Below are 9,269 nucleotides of genomic sequence, written 5' to 3'. Positions count from 1 at the left end.
GCACTGGATAGCTGGCCAATCAGAGCACACATCGCTTTTTCAGACCGATGAGCTGTGTAAAAATTGATGCGTTTCAAAAAGGCGGGGCATAGAGGAGAAACAATAATGTACAGTATGTGGAAAATAATGTGTTTTTTTAACTTTAAACCGCATAAACACATTTCATTACACCAAATACACAAAAAAATGTTCTTTTTAGCAGCATCATATGACCCCTTTAAATATCTTTACTCTCACTTTTGATCAATTTAATGTGTTTGCTGAATCAAAGTATAATTTTTTGTTTTTTATAAAAAAAAAAAAAAATAATAATAAAATTTTACTGACCCTAAAGTTTTGAACAGTAATGAATTTTGGAATTTCTTAGTATTTGTAACTTTTTTATTTTTATATCCAATTTTTGTTTTAAATTCAAACGCCCCAAAACAAAATGTGTCTTTGCTGAATAAAATGATTAATTTATTTTATATCTTACTGACCCTAAAGTTTTAAACAGTAATGTATTTTGGAATTTCACATCATTGATCACATCAATGATCTGTAAACAGACTTTTCAATTACATGCAGAGCACTGAAAACTGAAAATTACTGGAGAAAATGGTCCATATTGGACACACAGGAAGCATTAGATTCATTGAACACATGCTAGAATCTAAAAATACAATAAAACGATAGCCTCTAGGCTTGAGGATCAATAAACATTATCACCGAAATAGTCAAAGACGAATTGGCAATGGAATTGATCAGATTTCTTTGCTATCGGCAGATTTCTCCTGGAATCCTTCAACCTCTTGCAAACACACGCAGACTAAAAGCAGAAAACACATGCCAGCATTACAACAAAACACTATTCCGAACTAATCACTGTTGCAAAATTGTAACATTTCTATTTTGACCATAAAATCTTCTTTAACAAAAGCAGTGAACCACAGGCAAGCACATAAATGTACCAAACCACTACCAATCTCTTTATTTCATTGCACATCTTCTTGTTTCTGTATTTATTAGCATTGAGAGATGCCAAGAGCTCCAGCTCTGTTGGGAGATACAATTGGCTGGATAGCTTTCATTTGGAAAAACAATAAAACAACCTCTGCTCTCCATAAACGAATCAATACTTTTACTGCTCGCTTCCCTTCGGCTTCATACGTTAAACAACAAACATTTAAATCCCTTTGTGTACAGAAGCTGCCTGTCCTGCAGGATGTAAACACGGAAATCTTATGGGATCAGCTGATGGATACTTCAGAAGCTGTATGAAATCAATACTGAGCCATACCAAACTCATGTGAGGGGAGTGCAAGCATGACAATCCCATATAATACACCAGCAAGCTTCATGTCCCCTGAGACCTGTCCTCTGGGAATCTCTGTCTCTCTTTCTGTCTGTCTGATTCTTTCTTTGTCTCTCTCCATTCACAAGAACACACAGTTCTGTACCAATACAATGAAATATAGACATACACAAACACACTAAAAGCCTTAGAAAAACTATGCATGGATCACCAGGCATTCTGAGCCAATGTAACGATGGTGCATTTCAAAAGCTGCATCAAAAAGCCTCATTTATTCTCTGTCATACCATTTAAACCATAATAGCCTTATAGTGTGGACAAAACCCTCCCAGCAGAATAGAGCTTACCAGGCAGTTAGGAGTGAATCCACTTAATCTGACAGTTCATAGATCATGGCGGCCTTTTCTACCACCAATATGTCATTGTTAATTCTGACAACATCTACATCTTTTTTTTTTGTATAGTAGAAAGGTGACAGTAAGAGGTGTGCTTCAATAGCACAAAGTGTTTAGAGGAACAGTTCAACTATATGTATATAATGTATATAATAATTAGTCTTTCAGAAGATGTATGGCTTTCTTTTGTAGAACACAAACGAACAGAATTTCCAGAATTTCCAAGCTGCTCATTTACTTGCAATGAAAAAAAAAATTTTTTTTGGTCAATAACAAATTTAAGTCTTTTTCATACAAATCTATTGTATGGTGCAATATCCACTGCAAAAGGATGCATTTGGACTACTTTTATGGTGCTTTTTGTCCTCTTTGGAGCTTGAAATCTCCAGTCCCCATCCACTTGCATTGTATGGAGAAAAAAAAACTTCCTTCAGAACGTTTCCTTTTGTTCTCCACAGAAGAAAATCAGTCATATATATTTGAAACAACCTGAGTGTGAATAAATTAGAATTTTCATAAAATTTTAATTAACTGAATTAACTTTCATTTTTGGATCACTTTTGGATGTATCTCTTTAAAAACAATTCACACTCCACAATACAAGCACTCGTTTTGTTAATTTATGAGTATAAGTGGTCTTGTTGTACTGTACAAACAATATCTTTTCCTGTGTTCAGCAGAAGAGAGTTCTGGAACTGCATTGAAAGCAAACAGAAGAACTGCAGCAGCAGTGCAGGATTTAAACAGACAGACTCTGTGCGCACAACAGAGAAGTGAGCTGAACTATAGCGATTAGCTATCAATGTCTTTAATGAGGTTAGAACTCACTCCGCTGGACTGACTCGCCATGCAGAGGGAGGAGGAAGCAGAGTCAGGCTTTTTCTGAGGGGAAGAACACTTACTCATTCCTCTAATCTAGTCTGAGAGACATAATAGCTTGATATCTAACACACACTACTTCAGCAATTCAGAGTACCAAAGCATTTGAAATACTTTAAATAAGCTTGAAAATGAATTTGTTTCTTTGTTCAGCTTCAAAACATAACTGTGAACAAATCCCACAGTTTCACTCCACATTTGACCCAGACCTAATGGCTTTAGGGCTACAGAGATGTTCTGTTCCCTATGGAGAATCCAAATCAATACTTTTACAACAACCATTCCTGGTGGAAAATCAAAAATTATGTGAGCCCAGCAGGCAGAATATCTACCTCTCTTTGTATGTCTGCAAAAAGGATACATTAAATAGTACAATAGTTTTACCTCATATGACCCAGATATGATTATGCTATAACCATTCAAGAATTTAAGGTTTTTAAATGATAAATTATATAACGTGCATCCCAATAGGTGGAACTACGCCACAGTCTGCCTAGCTTGTTTAACTGTTGCCAGCTAAACCTGGAGTGCAGCATGCCATCCATGACGGCAGGACAGCAGGAGATAATAACTCAGTACCAGCAGGATAGAATATAGTGGGGCAGTCAGCTAAAAGCAGATCTAGCTGCACATCAGTAACCTTATAGCACAAAAACAAAACAAGAAAATGTACTGCTGTTTGAAGCACATGCAACAACATTTAAAGTGCACAGCTGATTGAAAAAAAAAGAAAAAAAAAGAAGCAATTTCTTTATTTTTTGTGTAGGTTTCCAGAAGGTTTTTCAGACTTGCAGCTGGTCTTGAATAGTCCTGGTACTAGATTCAGATCTACTATTCCTAAAACAAGAGTTATTAAAGGGACGGTTCACAAAAAAACAACCTAAAAAAACAAATGAAAATTCTGTCATCATTTACTAACTTTCATGTCATACATACCCTGTATGACTTACTTTCTTCTGCAGAACACAAAAGAAGATATTTTGAACTGCTTTGTCCATATAATGAAAGTCAAAGCCCAAAACACATTGGACCCTATTGACTTTCATTATGGAAGAAAAAAGGAAATTTTTCAAAATATCTTCTTTTGTTTTCCATAGAAGAACGAAGGTCATTCAAGGTTTGGACCAACATGAAGGTGTGAAATTTCATTTTTGGGTGAACTAGAAGGGATGATCAAGATGATGATTAAATTATTATTTCAAGATGATGATTAAATTATTATTTTATATGATATAAGTTGATTTAGTATTATTGTATTATTAGTTTTTATTAATGTTTTGAATTTTATTTTTATATTTATATTTTCAGTTATCATTTTAATTTTAGTTTAGGTAGTTATTTTATTAGCTATTTTTTTGGATTTAGCTTTAACATTTCTGAAATAATTTTTTTTTTTTTCAGTTTTAGCCATTTTAGTACTTCAGCTTGCAATTTTATATCTTTTAAGACCTTTTCATATATTTTATTTCAGCTAATAAAATTTGAATAGTTCTAGATTTGAACAATAACAGCCGTTTCAGATTTCTACAGTGAACTAAAACACTTATAGTAGCCACTGATCTGACACTTATACCAAGTCATGAATTATTAGATAAATGAACTACAATCAGGCCGACACAGAATCTTTGCCTGTAGAATCCAAAAACACCTGTCAGATTTTGCTTTCAAATCAGTGCAGAAAGCACTGACCCTATATGTGTGTCAACACTGAGGTGAAAGGTTACAACTCACCTGTCTCTCTGCTCTGAGGGCTCTTCTGCTCCTCATTCAGCCTCAGGTGGCCCAGCAGATGCTCTAGAACCTTTTCAGGGGCAGCGGGCACAGCAGCGTACCTGTGGGAGACAGAAGAGTCACTGGAGTCTTCCTCTTCGATGGAGGACAGGGAGCGACTGCTGCACCAGCCTTCCTCCTCGCCCTCTTCCTCCGTGCCCTCCTCATCAATGTATCGGAAATACGGCACGTCAAACGTGAGCACGGTAGCTTGGTCAACGCTGCTGGTATCGGAGGACTCGTCCTCATCTTCCTCCTGTTCCACCAAAGCGGCTGGCATTAACCTGCCGTCCAGGCACGGGTCCGGGGCCACTGCACGCCTGCTGCCCATGTCGGCATCGACGCCGACTTACCACATTGACCTGGAGGAATCGAGGAGTCTCAGTACGACAGCCTGACGTCTGTCTCTCTGCGTTCTTGTGAGGTTTAAGATCCCTCAAAAGCCAAACGGATCCACAGGAAAGAGCACACAGCAATGCAGCACATCCTCGGACGAGTGTGTGTGTGTGATTGAGTGCGAGAGAGAATGACTTCAGGGAGATGAGAGATAAAAATAAAGTGACAAAGAGGCAGGGCTGGACAGATTACATGCAAGACGGACTGACAAGAGTGAGAAATGAGAGATGAGAGAGAGAAAGGGTGTGCGTGCTCTCAAGCGCCGCTCGCATGTGAGAGCGGGCGTGTGACTGCTTACCTCCCGGTCCAGGAGGAGGAGGAGGGGGCAGCTCTCGGTGACGTCGTCCTCTGAGGCAGCAGCACCTCGTGGCTCCGCTCTCTCTCACACACACGGACTGCTGCGTCACTGGAGGGCTGCGGGGGGAGGGAGGGGTTACATTATCACCAAGGAGATTCCCTGTCTTCCCATCCCTGTCTGTCTCCCTCCCCTGACTTCCATCACAATACAGTTTTAAATTAAACAGCCTACATCAAACGGCGCTGTTCAATGGGTTCGCTTTATCCTACACAATGCTACTGTAAGCGCAAGGCAGCATTTATATTTTAATGTTTTGCTTGTTGGAAAGGTGGATTAATTCAAGTAATTTAGTTATTTGATATTGCGTAATCATGAATTGCAATCAGACTATGCTGAAATGTTATGTGTGATGAGCTGGTTTGTTGGTTTAATATATACGTAAACAGTATGTACGTGTATGTATAGCGTATAATGAAAACATATTTGAACAGGGATGGCCCACACAAAAATGAAAATTATGTCAGTATTTACTCGCGCTCATGTCACTTCAAATCTGTATGACTTTTTCTTCTGTGAAACACAGAAGAAGATATTTTGAGGAATGTTGGTAACTAAACAATTTTGGTTCCCATTGACTTCTATTGTATGGGGAAAAAATGGAATATCTTGTTTTGTGTTCAGCAGAAGACAATACAGATTTGGAGTGACATGAGGGTGAATAAATGAAGACAATTTTTTTTTTTCCCCTTTTAAGTCAAGTTGAACAAGATATGAATGCTATTGTATTAGAACAAAATATAAACAAAGCATCGTTTATTTTAAAGAAAGATAGCACAAACATATTTTCAATCAAAGCATTTCACAAAAAAAGGTGTTAGTTAGGATTTAAATTAATTTTTAAACTTAACTGAAAATGTCTGAAACAAAAATAGCTAAGAAATGTTATTTCTGAGAAAACAGCAACATTTGTTTGCAGATGCCACTGACGGAATTACTTTGCATGGCTTGCAATTTCATAAAGAATTGCAACATGATATATGGTTCAAGGCAAACTAATTATGCATTATGAAAGAGATTGATAAGAATAATAATCACACATGTGAAATACACCACACAACTCTGAATCAACAGAGCTAAATACTGGCTCATCTCATATATGATGGTGCGAGCATCATGATGACTAACTAATCTGTCAATAATATGCAAAAAAAATTTTTTTTAAAAATCAATAGACCCATTGTCACAATGACAAGAATATAAGAATTCTGTTTCTCAACCTTTATGAAATATTAGTCATACATAAATACATAAATATATTTGGACCCTTGAACATTTGGATACATGCATTTTTAAATGGGGCTTTAGTGTCAAATACTTTTTGTGGCCATTGCAAATGTATTATGTGCAGGTGTGTGTGTGTGTGTGTGTGTGTGTGTGTGTCTGTATATATATATATATATACACACACATTTTGTGTTAGTGTGTGTATGTAAGAAGGATTCTGGGAGCCAACATTTCCCTGTTATTGTCCTGTTAAAGCCCTGTCACTTTGCCCTGTGTGTGTTATCAATCTTACACAGCTCTCTGAACATGCTGAAACACACACACACTGAGAACAAAGCACTCAATCCATCCCATATCCAATATTCATACACCCTTAAAATTCAACCAACATGTACAAAAACAATTAACTATATCAGACATAACCATTGCTGTATATAATTCTATATACATAATGCCAATTTCTTAAACACTCAGGTGCTCAAACATTGACTTTACTAGTGCAGACTAAACCAGCCATGGAAGACCCTAATAGACTGTCTGAAATGGAAAGAAAGTGGTGTTTGCATCTAACTCTGATCATATATCAATACTTAAAATCCACTCTGGACTCTGAACTCTAATAAAGGGTCTGTTTGTTGTAGTTTAGCCAGCATGTGAACTGCAGGCATGACTCATGGGCAGTGTTGGGCAGTAATGCATTACTTAGTAACGCGTTACTGTAATTTGATTATTTTCAAAATAGTAATTAGAGTATAGTTACAAGCCGAGGTCTCTATACGTTACTGCCGCGTTACATTGCTGACAGAATGCAGTGTTTTATAATCTAGAGATTGTAAAAAGGATGTAGCACACGCACTGTTGAGTCAAGTGCCAGTGGATTAGTGCTCCCGCGAGACCCGACGCAACAGAGCGCGGCGCGGGACAAGATGGGTGAGTAGACACTTGTGTGTGTGCGGGATGCGGGAAAATAAAATGATTCACGGGACTCCCGCAAAATAGAAATATCTAAACATAAAATATCTAAAACAAATAAATTGTTATTCATCTATTGCACAAAAGCAACATGATCTAATATACAATTAGAATTAGAAAAAATATTATACAATATAAGACATTTTAAGTATTAAAAGGACAAACTGTCTAGTGGAGAAAGGTTCAGGAAACTTAAAAATGTCTTTATACCTTTGATATTTTTATACTTTATACTTTCTGTTTCGTCTATCCCCTTCTTAAATTTGTTATTACTTTTAAAAAAGACCGTGAATTTAATGGTAAAAGACTGTAAAAATGCTACAGTAAAAACCTGTTAAATGGTTAACGGTAAATTCCCCTACTATATACGGTGAAAAACTGTATTGGACATTACATGTATTGAGAAGGGTATAACTGCAGCCTGGAGATCTCCAAATGCGGGAGGGAACTCCAAAACGGGGTGGGAGCTCCAAAATGAATTTAACGGTAAAAGACTGTTAAATGGTTAACGGTAAATTCCCCTACTATATACGGTGAAAAACTGTATTGGACATTACATGTATTGGACATTAATTTTACGGTAGTATACCGTTTTTGGAAGTGGAAAATACCGTATAATTTACAGTGAATAACCGTAAATTGACATTCCCATAATTCCCTGCATTACATTTCAAATTTGATGTTTTTTTGTTGAAATAACTATGTTTCTTAGTTTTTTCTTATCAGTTTTGTATATTAGGGTTGTATGTTACACCTAATGTTGTTAAATTAATGTTTATTGCATTATTTCAGTTTCATGTGTGTTACCATGATGGTGTTTGGTGTTTGTGTGAATGACACTGTGCACCTTCTATATATGTTATTATTTAAAAGCTGCTTGTGATGGGCTTTGGTTCATCATGTGACTTTCTCATCACCTCCTGCATTTGGTGGTTATCCGTGTATTACAAAGGTACAAAACAGATTTCAGTACTTCAATAGGTTGGTATATTAACATTATATCAGTTAATGAAATTACGGTATGTAACTGTAAATTTAAGTTAAAACCTAAAACGCTGCTACCATATTTTTTACGGTAAAATTCCGGCAACCACAGCTGCCGGTTTTTTACCGTAAATTTTACTGAATTTTGTTTACAGTGTAGGTCTACTCAAAATGAAAAAAGAAATGAAAAACACTGCGAAAAATTATGGAAACTTGCATGAGTGTTATGTAAATTGCAAATGCTTTAGTCACTGAAACAAGGAGCAGAAGCCTCTGGAACAGTGCTGTGTTTATGTAAGTCACAATAAGACACTGTGATATTTTAAATCATGTCCTGGTCTGTTGACATTACTTTGTGAAGGCTTCCATAATTCCCACTGGAATAAACAAAGAATACTTTTTTTTCTCCTTTTCATTTATAGCTCCTAAGGGCTACATGGATAGAGGATACATATCTATAACCAAACCCACTACAAATAGATTAAAGCATAACAAAAAACAATAACAAAAGTTATTCTCCATTAACAAATACAATAAATCTGTGCCTAGGAAACAGACCCATAGTTTAATACTGATAAAAACAGAATAATATTTAGCTTAAATTCATGTATTTGGTTCCCTACAAAACCAACACATAAGCTAACTTTCAGACCAGAACACTGACAGCATATACTTCTACTTCAAGCCTTTAGTTTACTCTATCCAAGTCCTTGCCACTGCAAATAGGCTCCACAAACTATTAAATAAAAAAAGATTACATCACTGAGATGGTGAGGGAAAGCAGAGCACAAGCAAAAGGTATGGTATGCACTTGTAAAAGGGTTTCTTAATCAAACAGCAGACCTCATCCCTCTGTACAATGTCTTTACTCTCATCCTGTCTTTGTCTCACAGCTGTCTGCTGTGTTAAAGGGTTAGTTCACCCAAAAATGAAAATTAGCTTGTGTTTTACTCACCCTCGAGGCATCCTAGGTGTATATGACTTTCTTCTTTCAGAT

The sequence above is a fragment of the Sinocyclocheilus rhinocerous genome, unplaced genomic scaffold, assembly GCF_001515625.1.
Source record: "Sinocyclocheilus rhinocerous isolate Xijiao unplaced genomic scaffold, SAMN03320098_v1.1 scaffold3047, whole genome shotgun sequence".
NCBI classification, from domain to species: Eukaryota; Metazoa; Chordata; class Actinopteri; order Cypriniformes; family Cyprinidae; genus Sinocyclocheilus; species Sinocyclocheilus rhinocerous.
The sequence above is the reverse complement of the archived record's forward strand: the minus strand, read 5'-3'. Positions refer to the sequence as shown.